We start from the raw sequence: 24,015 nt of genomic DNA on the forward strand, positions 1-24,015 counted from the left end.
TCTTACCAGTGTAATGCAATGGATTTTTATGTATGTTTATGTTACACATTGCCTAGATCATAGTGGAAACTTCCCTGTGACTTTTTGCAAAATTCTGTTGTGAAACGCATGTACTAATTGCTTAAGCTCAAGTTTCCCTAGAAAACTAGGCCTTGCTTATGACCTTTCCTAGTGACAAATCTACAAATAGACATTACCTTTGGCTTTGATATATTTATTGAGAAGCACTGATTCACCATAGTTCTACCCCTCAAAATTTAGTCTATCAAAAACACCATTACCCAAACTCAAAGATACCAGTAAAAGTAGATGTGACATATCAGATATAAACTATTTTGAGTTCAAGAGGATGCCAAACCCAGTGATTTCAAAGTATGGAAATTGTTCCTACAGAAATTCTTACCCTTATAAAAACAGGATCAAAACCTTTTTCTCATGCCATTCTGTCTTCTCTGATATCATCATGACTACCTATATTAATAGTAGATATCTTTGAAATCAACAAACATAGTAGGCACAGACACATACCAAACATTTTTGAGAGTAAGGGAAAAATGACATTCATGTTCTGAACAATTCTGTTTTATACAAATTATTCTTTTTAATTAACTTTTTAATCAACTGAATCCCAATAAATCCAAGACTGTCTAATTCCACTCAGTATTAAGTAAGCTTCTATTTATACATATAGACAACTAAACATATCTGGTTTCTGTGTATCTCTATGAATTTATACTCCTCTACATTAGGATTAAGTTCCACATTGGATGAATTTTATTTGACTGGGGTGGGGTTGGGGTGGGGGTAGGGGAGTTGGGGAGAAAAAAGTGAGAAGGGGTGATGGGGAGAGCTTGGGGGAATGGGATGGTTGGAATGGAGGCTGGGTGGATATGGGAGCAGGGAAGTATATATCTTAATTAAGGGAGCCAGTTTAGGGTTGGCAAGAGACTTGACTCTAGAGGTGTTCCCAGGTGTCCATGGAGATGTCCCCAGCTAGATCCTTGGGCAGCTGAGGAGAGGCAGCCTGAAATGGCCCTATCCTATAGCCATACTGATGAATATCTTGCATATCACCATAGACCCTTCATCTGGCGATGGATGGAGATAGAGACAGAGACCCACATTGGAGCACCAGACTGAGCTCCCAAAGTCCAAATGAGAAGCAGAAGGAGGGAGAACATGAGCAAGGAAGTCAGGACTGTGAGGAGTGCGCCCACCCACTGAGACAGCAGGGCTGACCTAATGGAAGCTCACCAAAGCCAGCTGGACTGGGACTGATGGAGCATGTGATCAAACCGGACTCTCTGAACATGTAGGACAAGGAGGGCTGAGAAGCCAAGGACAATGGCACTGGGTTTTGATCCTACTGCGTGTACTGGTTTTGTGGGAGCCTAGTCTGTTTGGATGCTCACCTTCCTAGACCTGGATGGAGGGAGGAGGATCTTGGACTTCCCACAGGGCAGGGAACCCTGACTGCTCTTTGGACTGGAGAGGTCGAGGAGGGGGATGGGGGGAGAGGGAGGGAAATGGGAGGAGGGGTGGAGGTGGAAATTTTTAATTAAAATAGGATTAAGTTAAAACTATAAAAAATTCAAGTGAAAATCAAAATTGCCATTTCTTCCAATTCCATACACACACAAAATTATTATTAAAAACTTCATAAGGAAAATGCAAGACAGTGAGATTGCTAAGTGGAAAATATGCTTGCCACAAATCTTCATCACTGGTGCTCTGTGTCTTGGACCCTCCCAGTTGTGAGGAGCTAACCAAGTCTTGTCGCTTTTTCTCTGCCCTCCACTTGTACACTGGGGCTCAAAACATGCATGCACATGTGCGCGTACTTTATAAGATATATTAACATAAAATTGCATTGACTAGTAAGTCGTTTACTTTTGAAAGCTGCTGTGCATGAAAGCCTTGAGCTAAGGACAAGTTTTAAAAATTAAGAAAAAATATACAATTTAAATAAATTGCAAAGTATACAATTGATTATGATGGACACAAGCAGGCATTCAGAGGAGAGAACCACTGCTAATGATGAGCGGGTTGATATCTTTGCAAAGCAACCCTTGTATTTTCTAGAAATCTCACAGAGGATATGTTTTTCTAAATCAGGAAAACAAATAAAATCATTCACAATTATTAAAAAAATAAAATATTGGAAAATAAATGCAAATGCAATCTATTCACCCTCTAAGAAGTAGATGAAATGTCTTAGAGGCAACATATAATGATGATTAATAGATGTGAAAATTCCATAGGTAATTATGGAGGAACCATAACTAGAAAAAGTAATAAGAACCCTGAATAGGTTAAAAGAAGAAATTTCAATATGGAAGAATATATCTCTATCCAAGAAAATGTATATTTTATTATATACAAGGGGAAGGATAAAATATAGTTTCTTATTTTGATAAGTTCTATATGATTTTAATAAACAATATAATAATAATGAAAACAAGTTAGTGAGAACATAATATGAACTAGAATTCTAAATATAGCATCTTTTTAAAATAAAAATATGTCACTAATTTTGTTATCTAGGAAAAAGTTAAATATACAGTACAAAGTTAAAATGATTACATTATTGAAAAAATCAATTAAATGATATTAGTCAGAAACATACTCTCATAGAATACAGAATATCAAAATTAAATAATTATATAACAGAAATTGGAAAATGGAAAATATTTAACACTCTTGTGAAATTGCATAAATTCATGCAAATTCACATCATCAACGTAAAGAAAACGAATACAACTTCAAATATCACAAAGTAACAGACGCAACTAAAAGTGTCTCTTGAATGAGAGAAGTCCAGCACCAATTTAGCTGACCCAAGCATGGTATTAAATTTTATTATGTTATCTGCTCACATAAAGTCAACATCATCATGGTTATTGCCTAAAAACTGAGACAGTAATCAGAAATATAAGCAAGCTGTATGACTTGAAAGTGCCATTTATTTGGAATGGACATAAATGTCTTAGGTATTCTCAGGTTTCAGCCCTGCTGTGGGATATCAGGCAAAAGCAGCAGACTATCCACTAGTGTTTGACTCTCACTTGTTTGATCCTGTGACCTTGCCTGAAGCTGGACCCACACTGTGAAGAGCTTGTCCTCAAACTATCTATTTTGGCGCTATAGGAAGAGCCATAGCCCATCTTCTTTTTTTTAAATTTATTTATTTATTAAAGATTTCTGTCTCTTCCCCGCCACCGCCTCCCATTTCCCTCCCCCTCCCCCAATTAAGTCCCCCCCCCCCAGCCCGAAAAGCAATGAGGGTTCCCTGTCCTGTGAGAAGTCCAAGGACCACCCACCTCCATCCAGGTCTAGTAAGGTGAGCATCCAAACTGCCTAGGCTCCCACAAAGCCGGTACGTGCAGTAGGATCAAAAACCCATCGCCATTGTTCTTGAGTTCTCAGTAGTCCTCACTGTCTGCTATGTTCAGGGAGTCCGGTTTTATCCCAGGCTTTTTCAGACCCAGGCCAGCTATGGATAAAATAAAAGAACACCAATGATAGCCTTTGCTGGAGAGGTTGTGGAGAAAGGGGTACACTCATCCATTGCTGGTGGTAATACAAACTTGTGCAACCACTTTGGAAAGCAGTGTGGCGATTTCTCAGGAAATTCGGGATCAACTTACCCCTGGACCCAGCAATACCACTCTTGGGAATATACCCAAGAGATGCCCTATCATACAACAAAAGTATATGCTCTACGATGTTCATAGCAGCATTGTTTGTGATAGCAGGAACCTGGAAACAACCTAGATGCCCTTCAATGGAAGAATGGATGAAGAAAGTATGGAATTTATACATATTAGAGTACTACTCAGCAGTAAAAAACAAGGGCTTCTTGAATTTTGCATGCAAATGGATGGAAATAGAAAACACTATCCTGAGTGAGGTAAGCCAGACCCAAAAAGAGGAACATGGGATGTACTCACTCATATTTGGTTTCTAGCCATAAACCAAGGACATTGAGCCTATAATTAGTGATCCTAGAGAAGCTAAATAAGGAGAACCCAAAGAAAAACATATAGGCATCCTCCTGAATATTAACCTTCAGCAGGCGATGAAAGGAGACAGAGACAGAGACACACATTGGAGCCCATCTTGATGTAGGAATTAGGGTCATGGAATGTAACAGAGGAGAATGGTGAATAATGACTGGGAACATCAATGCAGGGACAGAAGACAGAATCTCCTATGCACCTGGAACAAACTAACAAAGATGCCTACAGCAAAGAAGGGATTTGTACTAGCACTAGGAAAAGGACATATTCTGCCTGATTTATTTAGTAGATTACTGACATGAATTCTTAAATATGTTCAATTTTAATCACATAGAGTGTTTGGAGCACATTTATGACTTAGAATTCATTAAACTTCTATAATTAAGTCCACTGAAATTACTATTACTCAAATACTTAGGCTGATTTAGCATAGCAAAACTTGATCCATACTGACCTATTACTTTTAAATACATAAAATACTTTTTATGTTAATATGCTTCTCTAACAATTTAAACTTCACCACAGAAATGATTATATGTAGAAACAATATATGGATAGAATACAAAATTTTCCAGAAGTTGAACAATAAACAAAGATTGTAATCATGATTAACTTGTAGATGTGTATTTGGGTTTTAACAGTTAAATACCGAAATAAATCTTCAAATTCAGCATTGATATATGCAAAAATTGGAAGTGATGGTTAGCCTGTTTATGTGTATTCAGAATTTTAGTGAAAAAATAAGAAAAAGAATGAAAACATTTTAAAGAAAGATCATTTATAAAAATAATCTGAAACTCTAGGCTACACTTAAATATCAAATTGAAATGAATAAATGTTAATAAAAAAATATAGTTCAAAAACATGAAGTTGTTCCCAAGTATAAACTTGATTTGTCTCAGTTAAGAAGCTTTGTTGCATAGACATGTTATGAACTATTTGTGTAAAACAGTTATCCTTAATCAAAAAGTAAATAATATCTGCAGAATTATACTTGGAAAAATTGGACACATGTACTTTGATTTTTAATAGTTAAAGGCACTACTTAACCAACAAATTAAATGAAAACTTTTAAAATTACACAAAGGCATGATGTGTTTTTAAAGCTAATGTGAAATATTTAGGTATATGAAATTATAATTCTGGACTACTCTTGAAAATTTTTATTTTTTTATACAAGTATTCTTAAAATAAGAAGCCAAATTGCATGAGGCAATCATTTAGAAAAATATCTCCCTGTAGGAAATTTTAAATTCATGCTACTTCAGACTGGGATAAGTTACAATGGCTAAAATTCAAATGTAATATTTACGCATCAATTTGTTTTCAAATTTGAAGCCGTAAAACCAAGAGATGCCTAGTAAAAATGAATTTGCAATTAGTTATGTTCCCTTCTGAAAATGGAATAAATAAAAATGGATGAATTAATGGACTTTCTTATTTGCATATTTAAAAACTAAGTAGAAACAGACTATTCCAATGACTTACATTTGAATTAATTATATAACTTGAGAAGTCTGTGTTTCAGACCTCTCCATCTTAAAACAATACTAACACCATGAGACCTATTTTACTCAGCTATTTTGTTACCTGCTCTTGAGCTAAACCACAATTTAAAAACCCAATTTAGCTCAATTGAGCATTGTATGTACTTGCAAATTGCTGGGCTCACCACTTTCCAGAAACCATGCTCCTGCTATTCGGTAGGTGCAGAAAGAGAATTCTACTAATAATCACTTCCATTTGCAACTGGTTTTGTGCCAAACTTCCTCAGACAAAGGGACTTAGTTCCTAACATTCATACTAGTTGTTACCTTATCAAGCTGAAGCATAAGCCAATTAAAAGCTGCCAATTTTTTTTTCATGAGCCTCCAAAGCTAGATTTATGTTGAAAAATTTACACAAAACACATCTGATGTAATATTTCTACTTGCTCAAATAACACAGAAATTATTCCTAAAATGAGAAAATGAGAAGAAAATCTGCAAATACATGGAGAAAACATATAAACAAAAGTAATAAAAATTTTCTCTAAATGGGAGATTATATCTCAGCTTGATAAAGAAACTATAGCCTGCACATGAAATGGTCATTCCAGATGTGAGTTTTTCTCTCCACTGGTGATAAAGTTCAAACTCAGTAGCTACAGTTAAAGGATATATGATTGACCCACATGAAACTATCAAAACATTCAGCTAAAAATTCCTATAGAAAGATGAGAACTTCTGAATAAGGATCTGATATTTACACCATCAATAAAGTAAAACATGCAAAATGAATGGAAACCAAAGAAAATTAAAGTAACCAGCTCAAAGTGAATGAGATGATAACATACAAAGTTCATTTGCCTAGTTCCACCCAGAGAGCCTGAAAGTTATTTGGTCACAAGAATATATACCTTGCCCACTACTTATATAAATGTTTATTACAAAATAACACAAGTTATTAGCTACAGATTCCTAAACATTAGTTCCCATGCTTTAAAGAACAAAATAATTTTATGCAATTACTATATTTAAAAGAATTATTAACTAAGGCTTCCATATACATTTTTGAAACTAATTGAATTTCTTAGTATTAAACTGTTGACATTTACAAAACTATATATTCATTAAGAGTAGAAATAAAGTACATTTTCAGAGACTGGAACATTTTATATAGCTATCATCAAAGATATGTTCTTGAGATTCCCTCTTCTTCACTTGTTCGCCTCTTTCTCCCTTTTGCTCACTTTCGCGCTCTTGCTCTTTAGATCTCTCATTCTCGCTTTCTCAGTCTGGTGCTGACTGTGGCACTGACTTCACTCTAATTTGGGAACAAGCTCTATTTCTGACTCTTATCTCATTAGTTGATTTTCAGCAGGATTTCAGTATATCACTATAGTGATATTTTATTTATGTTTTAAGGAATAAATCTTGCCTAAAGATCAGAAGGGCAAAGCTAAACCACTAGATGTCAGAAAGTGGTGGTACACACTTTTAATTTCAGGATTTAGGAGAAAGAGGCAGTTGGTGCTCTCTGGGTTCTCTCTCTGTGCTCTCTGGGTTCAAGGCCACCCTGGACTGCACAAGATCATTGTAGAAAGAAATCGAGGTGGGGGTGGCCTACACCTTTAATTCCAGTACCAGGGAGATATAGGCACTTCATCCCAGAGCTAGAGGGAATATAAAATGAAAGGAGGGACAGGCTTAGTCTGCTAAGAGTCTTCATAACCGGTTTAGTCTTTGGTGGCCCAGCCTTGTTAGGAGTAAAACTTCTCTACTGTCTTGATTAATTTGTTTCTTGTTATCTGGTCAAATGCCAATATCTGACTCTGGGATTTTATTATTTGTACTTCATTTGGCACCCAACATTTGGGGTATGAATTCATGAAAAAGTTCTTTCCCTGAGGCTTTTTAGCCACTAAAACAGGCTGGGACTGAGTTTGGGGCACCAATTGGAGATGCAAATGGGTCTCCAGCCCCACCAGGTGAGGCTTTCTTGTCTCCCCCTCCCCTCCTCCCCCGTAGGGTGCAGTCTCTTTCTGAAGTCCCTTATCAGGCTACTGCTAAACTAAATTACAACACATCTTCAGGATGTAAATGTTCAGGTTTTAGGGATTAAAACTTAATCTTAAGTAAAGAAGAGTGTGAGATGGGTTGAAAGCATAGTGCCAAAGAGAAATATTAAAACCACACGTTACTAATCAAGCAATGAATTTGTGGGGACATGATTTGTTGCAGCAATGGAATACTCAGGTTAACATTCCTATTAGAAGGCTTTACAAAAAAACAACCATTCAGGTTGTACAAGAACAGGGTAAAACAGCTGCTGATATTTCAATGGCTATAAACTGATTGGCCCATTAGCTCTGGCTTCTTATTAACTAATAATTATAACTTACATTAGCCTATACTTCTTGTATGAGTCAGCCAAATGGCTTGGTACCTTATTTGGCAAGGCAGTCTCATTTTGCTTCCTTAGTGTCTGGATCACAACTGCAGACTACACTTCTCTCTTCCCAGCATTCTTCTTACCCAACCTCTACTTCCTGCCTGGTTGCCCTGCCTATGTTTCCTGCCTCCATACTGGCCAATCAGCATTTTAATAAAAATAATTCAAGTATAGGATAAAAGACCATTGTTCCACAGCACTAAGTTGTTCTTTTTTATGACAATGATATATGTCTGCTACTGGCAGAACCATTATACTTCAGCGAGGATAATGGGCAAGTTAAAAAAAAAAAATTCCACATGGTATTTACTTTCTTTGTGACAAGAATAATCTGCTGAGCAAGGAAAAGCCTTTGCTTCTACTGCTAACAGTGTGCTGTCCTAATTGGACAAGCAGGACACAGAAGAAAGCGACTGCCAAACATTGTTAAGATAAGGAGGACAATCCTTCAGAACATCCTTTGTCACAGAAAAGTCTGTCAGATATGTTAGGCCTTTAGTCATATTTTCTGGAAGTTGCTTGGTTGGACTTCCAGCTGAGACAGATTATATTATATGTGTTTTGGGTCTCTGATGGAGTTAAAGACAAGTTAGTTATTGTTAGAGTTTTCCTTATTAACAAATTCTGAAAAGAAACTCACAAAAAGGCTCAAAGTATATAAAATGTTGAGAGACATAAAAGCTTATATCACTAATCTCTGAAAACATTTTGAGGTCTAAGAATATAGTTTCAGTTGGAAATAGAAATTAGAATAGATAGCAAAATAGGTACAATACTTTGGACTCACCAAGATAGGATAAATATTTGTCAAATATAAACAACTAGTATTTGTCAAATATGAATAAACTAGACATTGTTGATGTACTTATTGCCTGTATACATTCTATTTAGTTATTGTACTTGCTGTATATACTTTTTCTTATTTTAGTTATAGCCTTCTTTTTTATTTTAGACAAAATGGGAAAATATAGCTGTATTGTATTTATGTATTAATAAATAAAGCTTGCCTAAAGATTAGAAGGGCAAAGCTAAGCCACTAGAGGTCAGGCAGTGTTGGCACATGCATTAAACTCCAGGATTTGGGAGACAAAGGCAGATGGATCTCTTTGAGTTCAAGGCAACCCTCGGCTACAAAAGATAAATACAGAAAAAAATCGAGGTAGTGGTGGCCTAGCCAGTTTGGATGTTCACCTTCCTAGATATGGACGGAGGGGGGCGGACCTTGGACTTTCCACAGGGCAGGGAACCCTGACTTCTCTATGGACTGGAGAGGGAGGGGGAGAGGAGTTTGGGGGAGGGGGAGAAGGGTGGGAGGAGGGGAAGGGAAATGGGAGGCTGGGAGGAAGTGGATACTTTTTTTTTCCTTTTCTAAATAAATAAAAAAAAGAATTTTAAGTTGTACTTATTTGACTTCACAGTCACATTCTTCCTGTGTTTATCTGGCAAGATAAGAAATAGTATAGTTTGTATTATATTTTGCATAGAATTTTGGCCTTCCTAGCTTTCTCCTTAGAACTCTCCTACTCCATCATTATGCTAAAATTTCCTACCCAATCGTCTGATGTTCTTTCTACCTATCACCAAATCACACGTTTACAAACATTGCGATGCCTCATAATATCACCAGACATGTTATGACTCTTTGGGACTAGTTCCAATCATTCTAAAATTTTATTATTTGGACCATTATAACATACTAGAAGGTCTCACTTTGTTGTTTCAAGTATTGGTTCTTAACAATAACCAACTCAACTTCATGAGTTTGTGTTTTGTTTACCTATACTGCCTTAATAGTAACAGATTTGACCGTATGTCTTTGCTCACATATTATTGTAGGAATTCATTCTGGATTTCGAATTTACTAGGATCTATATGTTTATGGAAAAGAATATATCATCCTAAAACAAATCTGTTTCCAGTTGGAATAAAAAGCCACAGTTTATATTCCAGCTTGTAATAATGCAGATTTCTTATAAAATGGAACATCCTATAATTTAAAAAGGCAAATAAGATAACACTTAGAAAATCATTTCAGTCAGTAAAAATGGGAAAAATGAGAAACTCAATCTCCGAATATTTTTGACTGTATAGCAGTTTTGGTTGATTGCAAATGAGATTCAGTTTTATTTTACTTGCCAGGGTCTCTCCCAGTGTTTTACCCACATATAAATAAGTCATTGTCAACATGTTGTACCAATTATTGCCATTCTGTTTCTGAGTTCGCATTAGTACAGTAGCAGGGTAGAAATGATCCCATGCTTGCTCACACATTAAAGGTGACCAATGGTCCAAAACTCATTGCTATATCCATTCTCTTTTGTTTCTGAGCTTGAGAAAATTGGGGTTGCTTAGGCTCCTTTTGAATGTTGCCTTCCTTGCTTGACACTCAACATTATCAAGATTTCACCATTTAGAAACACTGCTTCCTGTACATTAGATCTGCTAGATACAAACTTATACTTTAGATATTGAATTTTTTCAAATGTTTTTGTTCTGCTTCACTAGTTCCTCTAATCATACCTCTAATCCTTAGTATAGACTTCAAAGTATTAACACTGTAGATATTGTTATTTATAGGTGGGTAAATGACTTTATTTCCAATACGTATAAGTGGAGGCTGCTTGTTCATTTCCCAGCTTCCCAGACCAAAATAATCACACAGAAATTGTATTCATTGCAAAATCACTTTGACTATTTGTTTGGGCTTCTTATTAACAGAATCTTATATCTTAAATTAAGCCATTTCCATTATTCTATATTTTGCCACAGGCTCATGCTTTACTGATAAGTTTCTGGCATCTGACTCTTTTGGTGGCTGCATGGATTCCCCCTGACTCCACCTACTCTCTATGTCTATTTACATCTCTGTTCAGATTTCCTATGTGACTTTAATCTGTTAAGCCATTAGCCACAAGCATTTTTTATTAACACATGACAATAAAACATATTCACAGAATACAGAGGGGAATCCAACATCACATCTCCTTCTCTCTAAATAAAAAGGAAGGTTTTAACTTTGATACACTAAAATTAAATATAACAAAATAGGTATCAAGCAAAAATTACAGTTACAATATTTATATCTATTATATATTTTATCATAATTAAGAAAACCTATAATTATGACTATCTATTCTTCAACTCCATCAAAGACCCCACAAATGTATATTACCTAAGTAAACAGGGAGTGCATTGTATGAAACTTCCAAAAGTCTAGAATTGACAGAGACATCTCACTGCTTGTTTGTTTCCCCCCTGCCCAAACCCAAATAAGCACACAGAAACTGTTGTTAATTGCAATGCTGCTTGGCCTATTATCTTAGGATGCTTACTAACTAACCCTTACACCTTAAAATGTATCCCTACAAAAACCTACATCCTCCCAGCTCTGATGGTCAAGCATTTGATGAAATGTCTTCTGAAGGCTAAAACAATGATGATGAGTAAGATTTTGACATTAAGACTAAAAATAAAAGATGGGAAATCAAAGTTGTTGTTCATGTGGAGTTTAAGGAAGACTTTCATTTAGTTTGTGGTTTAACTTGAGCATGCCACTAAACAAAATGCATGATTGATTGGCTATTTTCCCTAAACTGAGAATTAACCAGTTTTACAAGGTTGCTGTAGCATGTCGAAATAGAGATCTCACAGTTATTACATCAAGTGCATCTTTTCTTTTCCCTGTGTCCTAGTATCTGACTAATTAGAATTTCAGTATTGTTGCACATACCTTTAATCCCAGAACCTCTGAAACTAAGGAAGGCAGATCTCTCCAGCCTAGAATACAGAGGTTTCGCAACAACCAGGGCTACCCAGGCAAACTATGCCTCAAAAAGTCCATATGATTGGATTTAATAGAATTTTTCTCATCTACTTAAAAGTAATTGCTAAGGACTGAAGTCAATGCTTACCAAATCTCTAATCTACCCTGGGAGTCTGCTAGAGGGGAAAAACTAAATCATGACTAGTGAGGAAAAACTGGGTTACTGGGTATAATAATCGGAAAAATACCTAAAAAGTTAGGAAACATGTTCTTCCATGATGATGTCCCATTCAGATGAAATCATGTATTCATATTGAAGGCATAGTATTTAACCCTAACACTTTATACTATTTTCATCACCCTAATCTTTTATAGAAGCTTCAAATTTTCATCACCAAGTATACAAATTACACATAAAAGCACTATAATGGAAATAAAATTCTCATGACTGGTCAACTGTTGGCTCCACAGCTGAGGTACAACATTTTAAATATTTATAGTTTCAACATTATACTAAAACAATGTTATACTAAAAACATTTTAACATTAATAAATTTTCAGGGCTGAGGATTGGAATGTATAGATGACTTAAGGCATGACGTCACTTGTGGATAAAAATAATGTATTTTTTCTCACCTAATTCATTTGAGACATTAAATAAACTTTATTGAAGAATGTATTTTATACTTACTAAAAGTAGTCTTTGTTAAATGTGAAGTCAAATCCAACTACATAATACATGAAGGTAGAGAGAAGCTCCATGAAGCTTATAAATATGAAGAAGAATGATCAAGAACTGAATTAAAATGTCTTTTTTTATTCAATTTTCAAGATTTTTGAAAGAATTTGTCATGAAAGTCTCTAGCACATAGACATTTTAATAATGGGACCAAATTATGTATTTAAATTATTAGTGCTAATATGCATGCAGAAACAGATGGGTCACTGGCTCTTCTGGACCATTGATGCAAGAAGTTGAATGAGGTGTGAAATGAAATATCCAACCCTCACCTTAGAAGGAATCTGACAGGACTATGCTGAGGGACCTTCCATGGCATTTTAGTGAAGTTAAAAATCACACAAGTGTACAATAAAAGCTCCCTGGGCCTCAGGGCTCTGATGGTGCAGGGTAGTGTGCTTTAACAGCTGTTTTATACGTATTCTGTGTCACCACATCTTGCTTAACTCTCTCTCTATTGAGAACTGCAATATTAATAGTCTCTATTTCAAAGTAGAGAGCTAGGTAAGAAAGTATCTGAAAGATTTGAGTTTAATGACATAACTTCATTTCCATTTTTAAGACATACTAGTGAGAATAAAAGGAATAGAGATTTAAAAACTGGCTGAAGTATTGGTTCTTGGAAATTACAACTTTAATTTTTAATTTTCAGTAGAGTCTACACTTAGAGTAATGATCTTTTAATATATTAACATCCTGACAAAGGAATACAGAAACTTTTCTATAAACTGTTTACCATTTTCTTTTTTCTTTTAAGCAAGCATTTTATATCTGGTTCCAAGCAAGTTCTGTGTTATTTATTCATAGAAATAAATTCAAACTATTTATAAAATAATGCATGTAATGATTTTAATAGGATATTACAGAATTATTATATCTAGTTTATAGTGTTCCCATATAATTATAGCCAGATCAGAAATGCATCTTTACATAGATAGATAAGGTTATTACATACAGAGGTTTTATTCACCAAGTAAAAAATTAAAACATAAAAATTAACAATGAGAAGAAACTGAATTTAACCAAAGCTCGGTTTTGACAAATAGAGCAGTGAAGATATTGTTACCCTTGCTGCTTCACCTAGTCTATTTTCTTTGACAAATGGAACTTATATAACTAGTCTCTTGAAGATAGTTAAACTATGAATGGCCTTCTGATAGACAGCTTAGAAGTATTTATCAATAAATTATTTTTCATTTTTGTTTTCCCAAAAGAAATACTAAATAATCAAGTAATGGATGAACATGGACTTTCTATTATTTAAAAACTCAGGCAATCAGTCTACTATCTACCTCAGGTTTAGTAGAAATAACTATTAGAAGTAATCTGAATCAGGGCCATTGCTTAAAGCAGATATTACAGACACAAATTCTAATGAAGTTCTTACAGCTTAGATGCATGGCATAATGCATTAACCAATGTTTTAGAAAATATTGATAGCAGGATACAGAAAACATATTTCTCAATAATGAATATAAAACTTGATAATACTGGTAAGAGGTGAAAACAAACAAATAACAACAAAACACTCATTGTTAACATCTATAATTTTCTGACTTCTTCACCACCCAGGAAGAATGAACTAAAGCAACCCCATTTTTAAGATCTGGGCTATCAAAATTCATGATTTTCCTAATATTATTATATTAAAATATGTATTAAAATTAATATATGATAAATGAAATATATTGATATGTATATTAAAATCAAAGGCAGACTTGCTTCTCAGGACTCTCATTACCAGAGCCTTGTCCCTGACGTGCTGCTGGGTTATAACTTTCTTCTGATGTCAAGGTAGGCATCGTAGGACAACCATATCCTCCAACACAAATAGAAATCTAAGAGTGAATTAGATGTAGGGCATAAAGTGTGACTATAAACTCTCAAAACCCATTGCCAGTGGCTTTCTTTCTCCAGTAACACTGAATCTAACTGAATCCACTAAGCCTTCTAAAGAAACACCACGAACTTGGGTCCAAGCTTACAATCACCTGAATCTATGGAGGACGTTATTCACTTAATGACCACACCAACTTGATGCATAAAGAGGATGTTGGAGAAATGTTACAACATAAGGCTTAATGGAGTAAATTAAGTCATTGAGGTGACTTGTCTTGATGAAAAACACACATCACACACACACTCACACACATAGACTGAGAGAGACAGAGAGAGAGAGAGAGAGAGAGAGAGAGAACGTACATCTACAAAAAATTAGATAAATTGAATGCTAAATTTAATTTATCCTGAGACTTAGTATTTCTTTTGCATAAATTTATGAAGTAATATTTCAGTAGTGTTGTGCACAATGACTTCTATGAGGAGAATAAGTCATGGTAAAAAAAAAAAAAACCTCTAGAAATGAAAAAGGAAATTCTACCAAATAAGTACAACAGTGGGAGAGGTTAGGAGAGACCTAAGTAGTTCTTGTTATGGCAAACAAGTAAACTCAACTATGAAACTATAGACCTTATCTGTGTTTTGCACTTTATATAATTTCATTATATAATTTCATATTCAATTATTTTTAAAACATTGAATATAAAGTTCTAGAAATTATCTGTTCATAAGTATTAAGTTATCCTACATAGTGTGAGGAATTATCTGGTCTTACCATTTTGCTTATCCAACAATGAGTCTTCATTCTGTCTACTGTACCTACAAAACCCAGGGTATGTAGCACATATTACTAACCTAGTAGTCATCTCATTTATCAGATTAACTATCATTGAAACAAAACGCTCTGCTTCACATGAGCTTATTTTGGATTATAATCACTTCTAGAAGCCAAAAAAGTGATAATGGCACTTTGGGACAACAAGAAGTTTTAAAGACACTCCGTTAAATTTAAGAAAAAAGGAAAATTTGACTTAACCTTAAAATGTAAAAAAAAAAAGGAAAAGAAAAGAATGTTAACATTCCTGAGCTTTATGGTAAGAAAAAATAACAAAAAAGAGAATATAACAAAAAACACAAATATGTTATCCCTGTTATATCTTCAACTGAAAAATAAAAGAAAAAATTCCAGTCCATGATCTTAAATTGGCAAACATTAAGTATGTCTATGCATGTTTGAAAAAAATAAAGCAAAGATTTAGAGTAACATACTTGGGGATTTCAACTCTGTCCACTAAGAATGACTACAATTGTTATTACTAGGCAAGACATATTTTGAGTGAAGGGAAATAAGATTCTAGGGGCAGGAAAGTCAAATTATATGGGATTTTTATACATAACACACTAGAGATAATTTTTAATCCATGATGACTGAAGTTATAATATGGACACATTAATCTTAAAGAAACCACATCCACAATATTATAAGACAAGTAATTCAGTGAGAAACAGGATCTCTTGAAGTAATAGCCTCCTTGGGTAAAGAGTCTGATGTTATTAGTTAGGACTTACAGATTAACACAACATAGCATATTCCTATAAATGCATCAATTACAGAAGTCAGAATCAGAGGAGTTTATTAACCTGATATTTACACCCTAAAGACTGAGGGAAATTGTTAGAATTCAGCATGAGTGTGAAGGTCCAAGGAATGAGAAAAACACTTCCCACCCAAATAGACAGTGTGAGGGAGTGCCCAAAGTTAAGGATAGGATGTAAGTTTCCCTTTCTCTTTGTTTACTCTATTAAAGCTTTTAAATGTTTAGTCTGTCTATATTGGTGGGTAAGATATTTTCTCAGTATACAGAATCCAAAGTTCATATCTTTAAGACATATACTGAGAAACATATCCCAAAGTATGGTTTACCTGAGATCAGAATTAGTCCATAAATCCCTTAACTTAGTAGAGTAAGAACACACATTCTCCATCTTAGCTAGCACCATTCTTACAATTATAGATTCAGAAATTCAATTTAGGTTATTCATCCTCATGTCTATTTTCTTTAGGGTGACAATATTCATAATTGCCATGTGATTATGCCTAAGTAAAAATGAACACTTTTATCAGTTTCTCAGTCCATTTTCCCAAGGCCAATATCCTGGAAAAAGAACAAGGCTGGGACAGTCATATTGACAAAGACTTTTAAATGATTTATAATAAACCTTTTCAACTGTGCATAAAAGACAAAATAAAACAATAATTATATATATGTATACATAGTAAGAGTTTGCAGTAAAACTAAAAATAAATGCAGACATACTGTGCTACAATGACTTTTTCTCTTTTTCTTTACAAATTGAAATATAATCCTGGTTTGGACTCTAGAGAAACTGAGTAAAACTGAAAGAAGTTTTTTGATTAAAAGTACTTTTCAGAGATTGAAAGATGTTTTTGATTATGAATAGAATGCAGAAATTGTTAGAAATATTTCTCAAATATGTGCTTATTATCATGAAATAATATTTTAATATTTTTTGATATAAACTTTAGTTTTTATTTCAAAATAGTTTATCCCTTTATATACATATTGGATAATAAACTTATTTTGTGTTATAACCCTGAATTTTTAATTAAGGTAAATCATTGCATCTATTCATATCAATTAGCATACCTGCTCTGCTCTTACACCTTTTTTCTCGTGTGTGTGTGTTTGTGGGTGGTACATATTTTGAAGGCTCTTGATGGAAATTTTAGTTATACATACTACCATTTCCCATAATTATTACTATTATCTGATGAAATACTCTTGCGTGTATATTAGTGCCATTCTTCCTTATTTGTGACTTCCTTATTTTTAACTTCACAGATACAGAATTTTTGTGAGAGTGACATGAATTTTATGACTTTTGGAATTACATGGGGAAATGTTCATGTTTTCCAAAATTTATTTTCCAAGAATCATTTCCTATTTTGTTAAAATTTATATTAAATATTTTTAATAAAGCTGTTTTGTAGATAGAATATATTTTACATATATGCATATATTCATAATGTTTGTAAAATTTATTTCCTTAGTTAGAATAAATATTTTATTTTTACAATATTTTGCTCTTTTTCAATGTTATCCCATTGTTATTTTTCCATAATTTTACTCATACTCTAACCTTTGTTATTTTATTAGCAATTTGTTGAATTATATTAATGTCAACTGACCAAGGCTCTTTATGGAGCATCTATAATAGAACAGTTTGGATAAACCACTTGTAACCTTTTATGGTTCATATATAAAGCTGCTGTTTCAGGCTCACATTCTGAAGGTTTGGTACTCAGATGATGGGAATATTTAGAAAGAAGCTGGAATATGTTGGAAGTGGAAAACATCCTGAAAAACTGGGTCACAGTGGTTTGTCTTTGAAGCATAGATCTTGACCTACCTTTCCTTTCTGTCTCTTTGTTTAGTGGTCACAGGAGATAACTAACATTGCTCTTCTATGCTTCTGTGTAGTGTTATGTCTCATTACTGCAGGAAACAATGAAGTTGGCCACCCAGGGATTGGAATCTCTGAAATAGTGAAACTTAGTAAACTCTTCTGCTAAATCTACTTACCAAACTGATGAGAAATATACACCACAAAAACATATATGTGTGAAAATGGATTATATAGATGTCTAGATATTAATGTACATACATGTTTAACCTTTAAGTGTATATACACAAAGACATGTTTTGTGAGATTTTCTGAGAGTTCAAACATTTGCAAGCTGTTTTTCTAAACTTCTCTATGAAATATTAAATATTTTTAACCAAAATAGTTACCAAATGTATTATTTATGAAATAATGCCAGGAAAAAGTCTGTACATTTTCAATACAAGAATGTTTTTCAAATATTTTGTCTGTCATTGATCAAATCTACTGATGTGAGTTCAATAACTCTTTGTTTATATTTATTCCATATGCATAATATGATAAGGTTCCTTTTATTTCTCTCAAGAAGTCTAACATACTATGCTTCTCTTTAACATTCCATTCCCATAGAAAATGGGTTATTTTTGTGCACATAAAGAGTTCAACAACATTTTAAAAGCCTCTCAAATGTGCCCTAGAGCATTTGAGGAAACAGGAATATTTAAGCCAAGAGCATCCTTCCAAGACTTCCTATGTCTTTATTCAATTTTAGGAAGAAAAAAAGATATTTACTACAGAATGCTGCAGGGTTTCATCATCAGAAGGACAGATGTAGAAAAAGAAATAAGGATATGAGAGTGTTCTAGACTCTTCTCTGCACATATTTTTCTGTTTCAATGCAACTTGTTTAACAGGAATTTGTTTACAAACAAGGGGAAGAAAGAGGTAAATAGATTTTGCTTTATGACATGTGTGCTAAATAGAGATTCAAAAATTGGCAGCACATAAATAGAAGAGCATCCTGGCTAACTTTGTGCTTCATTTCTTTTTTAGACAGACCCTTTGCTAGCTTTGCCACAGTGATAATTAATCAGAGTTTCCACTAAGGCAGTCTGTCGAACTCATGCAGGAATTTAGCTTTGAATACTATATGTTTACAAAGATTTGCTATCCATTTTTGCACCACATATTTTTATTTCACTTTGACTGCTTCTTTCTTTGCTTTTTCAAAATATATCTTAGTTGAAAATATCAGAATGGGATATCAAAACTTATTTAGATTATATGTGAATGGGATCTAGGCAAGGGACTGATGTTTGGAACATTTTCTTAGTAGACTGTATCTTTCAACATGACTTTAAGGAGCCCTTCTTCAACTGTGACAAATGTTCCCAGTAGCTGTGACTCATGTGAGCATGAGCATTAAGGGGATCAAGTAGAGTGACAACCTTAATAACACTAGGAAACCTTAATAACACTATGAATTCTTGTCCTTGATATTATTAGTGGAATTATTTTGAATCTCTCCCTTTAATTTGATGTTACATGTTGGCTTGTTGTAAATTAATTTTGTTATGTTTTAACCAGTAACCATAACCTGGAGACATAAAATACATACTTTGAAAGTCACTTTTCTTCATAGTGCTAAGAGATAAAGAGGAATAGTTGTACAAGTAATTGAATGGTAATAACAATCAAACCATCATCTTCACCATTTCCAGAAATACCTATCTGTTGAGTGGAACTGAATTTCTTATAGCTAAGGCCATAAGAAAAATAAATAAATAAAACAAATAAATAAAACCTGTGGAATCCACATATTACTGAGAATTCAGAAACTATATATGAGGTGTAGTCATTAATAAAAGCATTCTTTGTTCTGAAGATATTGATTAAGCTAGATACCTCTTGATAAATCTTAGCTTACGTGCTGTTGAAATATATGAAAGAGAAACATAATTCATTAAACAAAGAAATGTCCTTCAAGGACCCAATACTCTGCAGATCCAATTAGTTCTTCTACCCACATGTTGTTTGCAGTAGGTATGCAATAAGTCAGGCAAGGCTAAAAGTTAGGCCACAAACAATGTAAAAGCCTTACATCATTGTGCAATGGATGGTCATGCCACCTTGACATTTATTAGTTTCTCTAGAATAGATCATCAAGTAAAAATTCCAGCCACGCTCTTAAAATTTCTGAACTAAAACAACCTACTATTTATTTTAAATTGCTTAGCTATTAATTCTAAATATTTTTGACAAAAAATTTGAGGAATTGCAGAAGTGGCATCTCATGAACCACTAACTGTAGCTATAAATGAGTGTCCTGGGAAGAATATTTTCTAAATCAGTTACTTTGTAACTAAACATTGTATAGTGAAGTACTATCCAATAAATGTTTCACAAGGGAGTAAATGAGTATTAAATTTGAAACTATAATCTAGTCTCAATGGCAGCATTTCCCAAAGATGCCACCAGGAGCATTTTCCTTTTAGGCAAGTAGATTCCTCTCTTTTTCAGGAATTTCCCCCAAGGCCTTCCTCTTTATGAGCTTCTCGTGTTCAATTCTGAATGACCAGAATTACCTTCTTTATCACTGACGCCTAAGTATGTGGTTTTATTTTATTATCATTATCATTATGGTCCGGGCGAGGGGTTCTGCTTAGTTTTCCTGAGTTACAATTCCCTCTGGACTGTGCTTAAACTGTCTTTGGATTCATAGGTCTGGAAAATTTAAACAATCCAGTTTAATGAAAAACAATTTCCATAGCCATCTGGCAATGGTCTGGGTATTTCTGGAAGTTAACTTTTTGCATATTAAACTGCTAGAAGTAATAATGAAATCAGCTTTTGTAATAGCTCAGGTGGTTAGATAGCCTTGTATGTTCCCACCAGCCTAGTGATTTGTGTGTATGTTGTATTTCCTTGGCAGGTTTGAAGTGAAATGGATCATTTATATAAATTATGATCGAAGGGTCTGAGTGCTGAGAAATTTGGAACAGCCCCATGAGAAAGGTAGATACTTAGAGACTACGCAATTAATCTCATCAGCTTGGATTCTTTCATCAAGGCAAGATTTCAATCAATTAATTATAATTTAGGAAATTTTCAAAGCTAGAGAGCTTTCAGAAAGAAAATTGTACTTAGGTTTTACGAAGAAAGTTCTTCCTATTTACAAAGATATTTTCACAAAGTGCCAATTTACAGGCTCCTTAAATTAGTGACAAACAATTTTGTTGTTATTCTCAATAACAATGTTAGGTCTGTGAAAAGAATTAACCGTTAATTGATCACTACAAACTGAGTTTTTTGGGCAACAAATCACTATGTCTTAGGAACTAACATAAATGATATAATTTTAATTCTGTATGTTAGACTATAATTTATAACTGTGTTAAATAAAATGATTTTAGGATAATACTGTAAATGTCACAAACCTATAAGAAACTCCATTAGGCCTGGCTCATTGTGAGACTAATCTGTCTTTTCTCTCCTGATATTTCTGCGATTATGCATATGACTATAAGTTATTACTGATATTTTCATTCAAATTTCTTTGAGTGCAAATCACTAAAATGCTCAATTTGATGAGTGGGTCAATTAATAAAGTGACTGATTAAAAGACAAAGCACACAAGGTTTTCCTCTGTGTACAACCATTAAATATCATTGTGAGGAACTACTGGCATTTATAAATAAATCCTTCTAAAGAATTTATTGCCTATCCAAGCAAAATAAAATACTTGATTTTTATCTAACTCTTGAAAACTTTAACTGTGATGTTGACCAAATGTGTTTTGTCTCTGATTTAATGCAACGTATCTGTGTAGTTAAAACAAAAAAAAACAGGTAGCCAACATTTACCATAACCATATCTTTAAATGCAAATCACAAGGTACATTTGTAACAGTAATTTGAATCAAAAACTACCAAAACATTTGATTGAGTTGACAAGACATTAGCCCTTTAAGCAAGCAATTAAGCTAATGCAATCAACAAAAATCTATCTCAAGAAGCAATGGCCTTTTGCAATAGTAACAAATGCACAATTCTCTGTTATTTTGTAATGGTATTCAAATCCTTATTTTCTTTCCTTTTTTCCTTTCTGGTTTTTACTCTTACCCAGCTAATAATTCTGGGGAAGCTCAAAAGGAGTTTTCTGCCCCTACTGTTTATCACTTCTCAAAATCATAATCCTCTCAGTGCAACTATAATCATCTCTGCAGGAATTAATGTGATGTCACTCAAGATTATGATATTATGTGAGAAAAACACAGCAGTACACTGAACATTATTAAGAGAAAAGATCTCTGTCTTTAGAAAATATATGGTGAGCATGCATCAGGTCTGTTTTTAAGAATGGGATCAAATTAAATGAAAGTAAACAAATGGAAAAGTATTAAATTTCCTTAGTTTGAATTTTCTGATAAGTTTCATTGTAAAGTATTGCTGATCCACTATAATCAGACTTTTTCCTGTACATTTAAATTAGAAGGATCACAGATACACATTGTACTTTATTAGGGATTATCACACATTTTAACTGTATCATGAACAAAAGTTTTCCCCAATCTTCTGATAGCAATTTGTTGAGAAGCATATGTTTCATCTCTGCTTATGAACCTTCTGGTGACCATTTCCTTAGTGAGGTTTGAGCACTGAGAATTTACAATGCTCCAATGTGATTCTCATAGTCAAGATTGAGATCTATGGATATGTGTAATGATATCCAAAACCCAGTACTACATTTGAGTTACAGTTCTTTCTTCTTTCATGAAAGATATAGATACTTTCAGAGAAAATCATAATTTTAAGTGTAACTTGTTATCATTTTAGCATATGGTTGAATCCCATTACATTAATTTTGATAATGTTTTATTATTTTTTAGATATACTATCTTTTTATTTGTATGAGTGTTTTCTCTCATGCCTAACTGCCCACCATGTATGTGTATTTCCTAGAGAGGCTGGAAGGTAGCATTGGTTCCCCTGGAAATGGAGTTATGTATATGTAAGCAACAGTGTGGGTTCTTGAAACCAAGCCCCAGTTCTCTGGAAGAGAAGCAAGTAACCTTAGCTGCTAATCCATCTGTCCATTCCCCAGATATCTAACCGTAAAAGGTAAATTTAGTGTGAGAAGCAGCACGCATGTTAACTTGGGTCCTAAAAGTAAACCATTAAATACCAGGGACTATTATCAGTAAAATAAAACATAAACCATCACGGAATTTGTGTGTGGTTGAGTGGGGGAGGACTTCTTTCCTCAGAGCAGTTTTTTGGTTTTCTTTTGCTCAAGGAAAGTTGCACCAGATGACCCTTTGAAAGTCAATCCCTGGGAATGTCAAAGTTTTGTTGATGCAATAGACTTGAGAGGATAAATCATGGAACATACATGGTGTTTCAGACATTTGTATATTAAAGTTAATTTAATCACTAGCCACATGTATTGCCTAGTTTATAAAAGATATTGAAGCAGAAATGCCAAAAAGAATGATGGCAAGATTTTCCTTGTGTGCTGCTTAGTTATATGTAAGCTTGACAGAGGCAAAGCCATCTGAGAGGACAGATCCTCAAGAAATTACCTCTATAAGATCGGACTATACACAGCCTGGAGGACATTTTCATAAATAGTGATTAATATGGGATTCAATGGGCTCAGCCCATTGTATGTAGTGCTACCACTGGGCCGATTGTTTTGGATTCTATAAGAAAACAGGCTGAGCAAGTCAAGGAGAACAAGCCTTAAGCAGCACTTCTCCATGGCTTTGGTGTCAGTTCCTGCCTCTGCATTCTTGCCCTGTATGAAGTCCTACTCTCATTACTTTAGATGATTACCTCTCGAATGGAATTGTGAGTGAAGTAAAGCCAACTTGCGCTTTAATCATGGTGTTTCATCACAACAGTAGAAACCCTACCTAATACCACTTGGGACCATTTTAAAAGCTAATAGAGGGAACGTGAATCCTGTGCTCTAGCGGAGAAGTGATAGTTCTAGGAGAGCAGAGCTTTCGAGACAAAGGACTAATGTCCTCAGCAGAATAAATTACACTTCCTCCTCAACCTCTCCCTAGGTCAGGTAACAGGATGAAGTTTGCAATAGTTTGAATATTATTGAGTTCAAACAAACTTAATAATAATGAACAGGTGGTAGGAGGTAATTAAGTTATTACAGTGGGAGGATCTTCCTTCACGCTGAGGTTAAGAAAGCCTTAATCCTATGGTTATCTTAACACAGTAGATCTATCTAAAGTGATGATATAACAGACAGGAAATCTATTCCAGCAACTGCATGTGATACCATAATAGCAAATCTGGTTT

This window comes from Microtus pennsylvanicus, chromosome 14 (genome assembly GCF_037038515.1).
Source record: "Microtus pennsylvanicus isolate mMicPen1 chromosome 14, mMicPen1.hap1, whole genome shotgun sequence".
NCBI lineage: Eukaryota > Metazoa > Chordata > Mammalia > Rodentia > Cricetidae > Microtus > Microtus pennsylvanicus.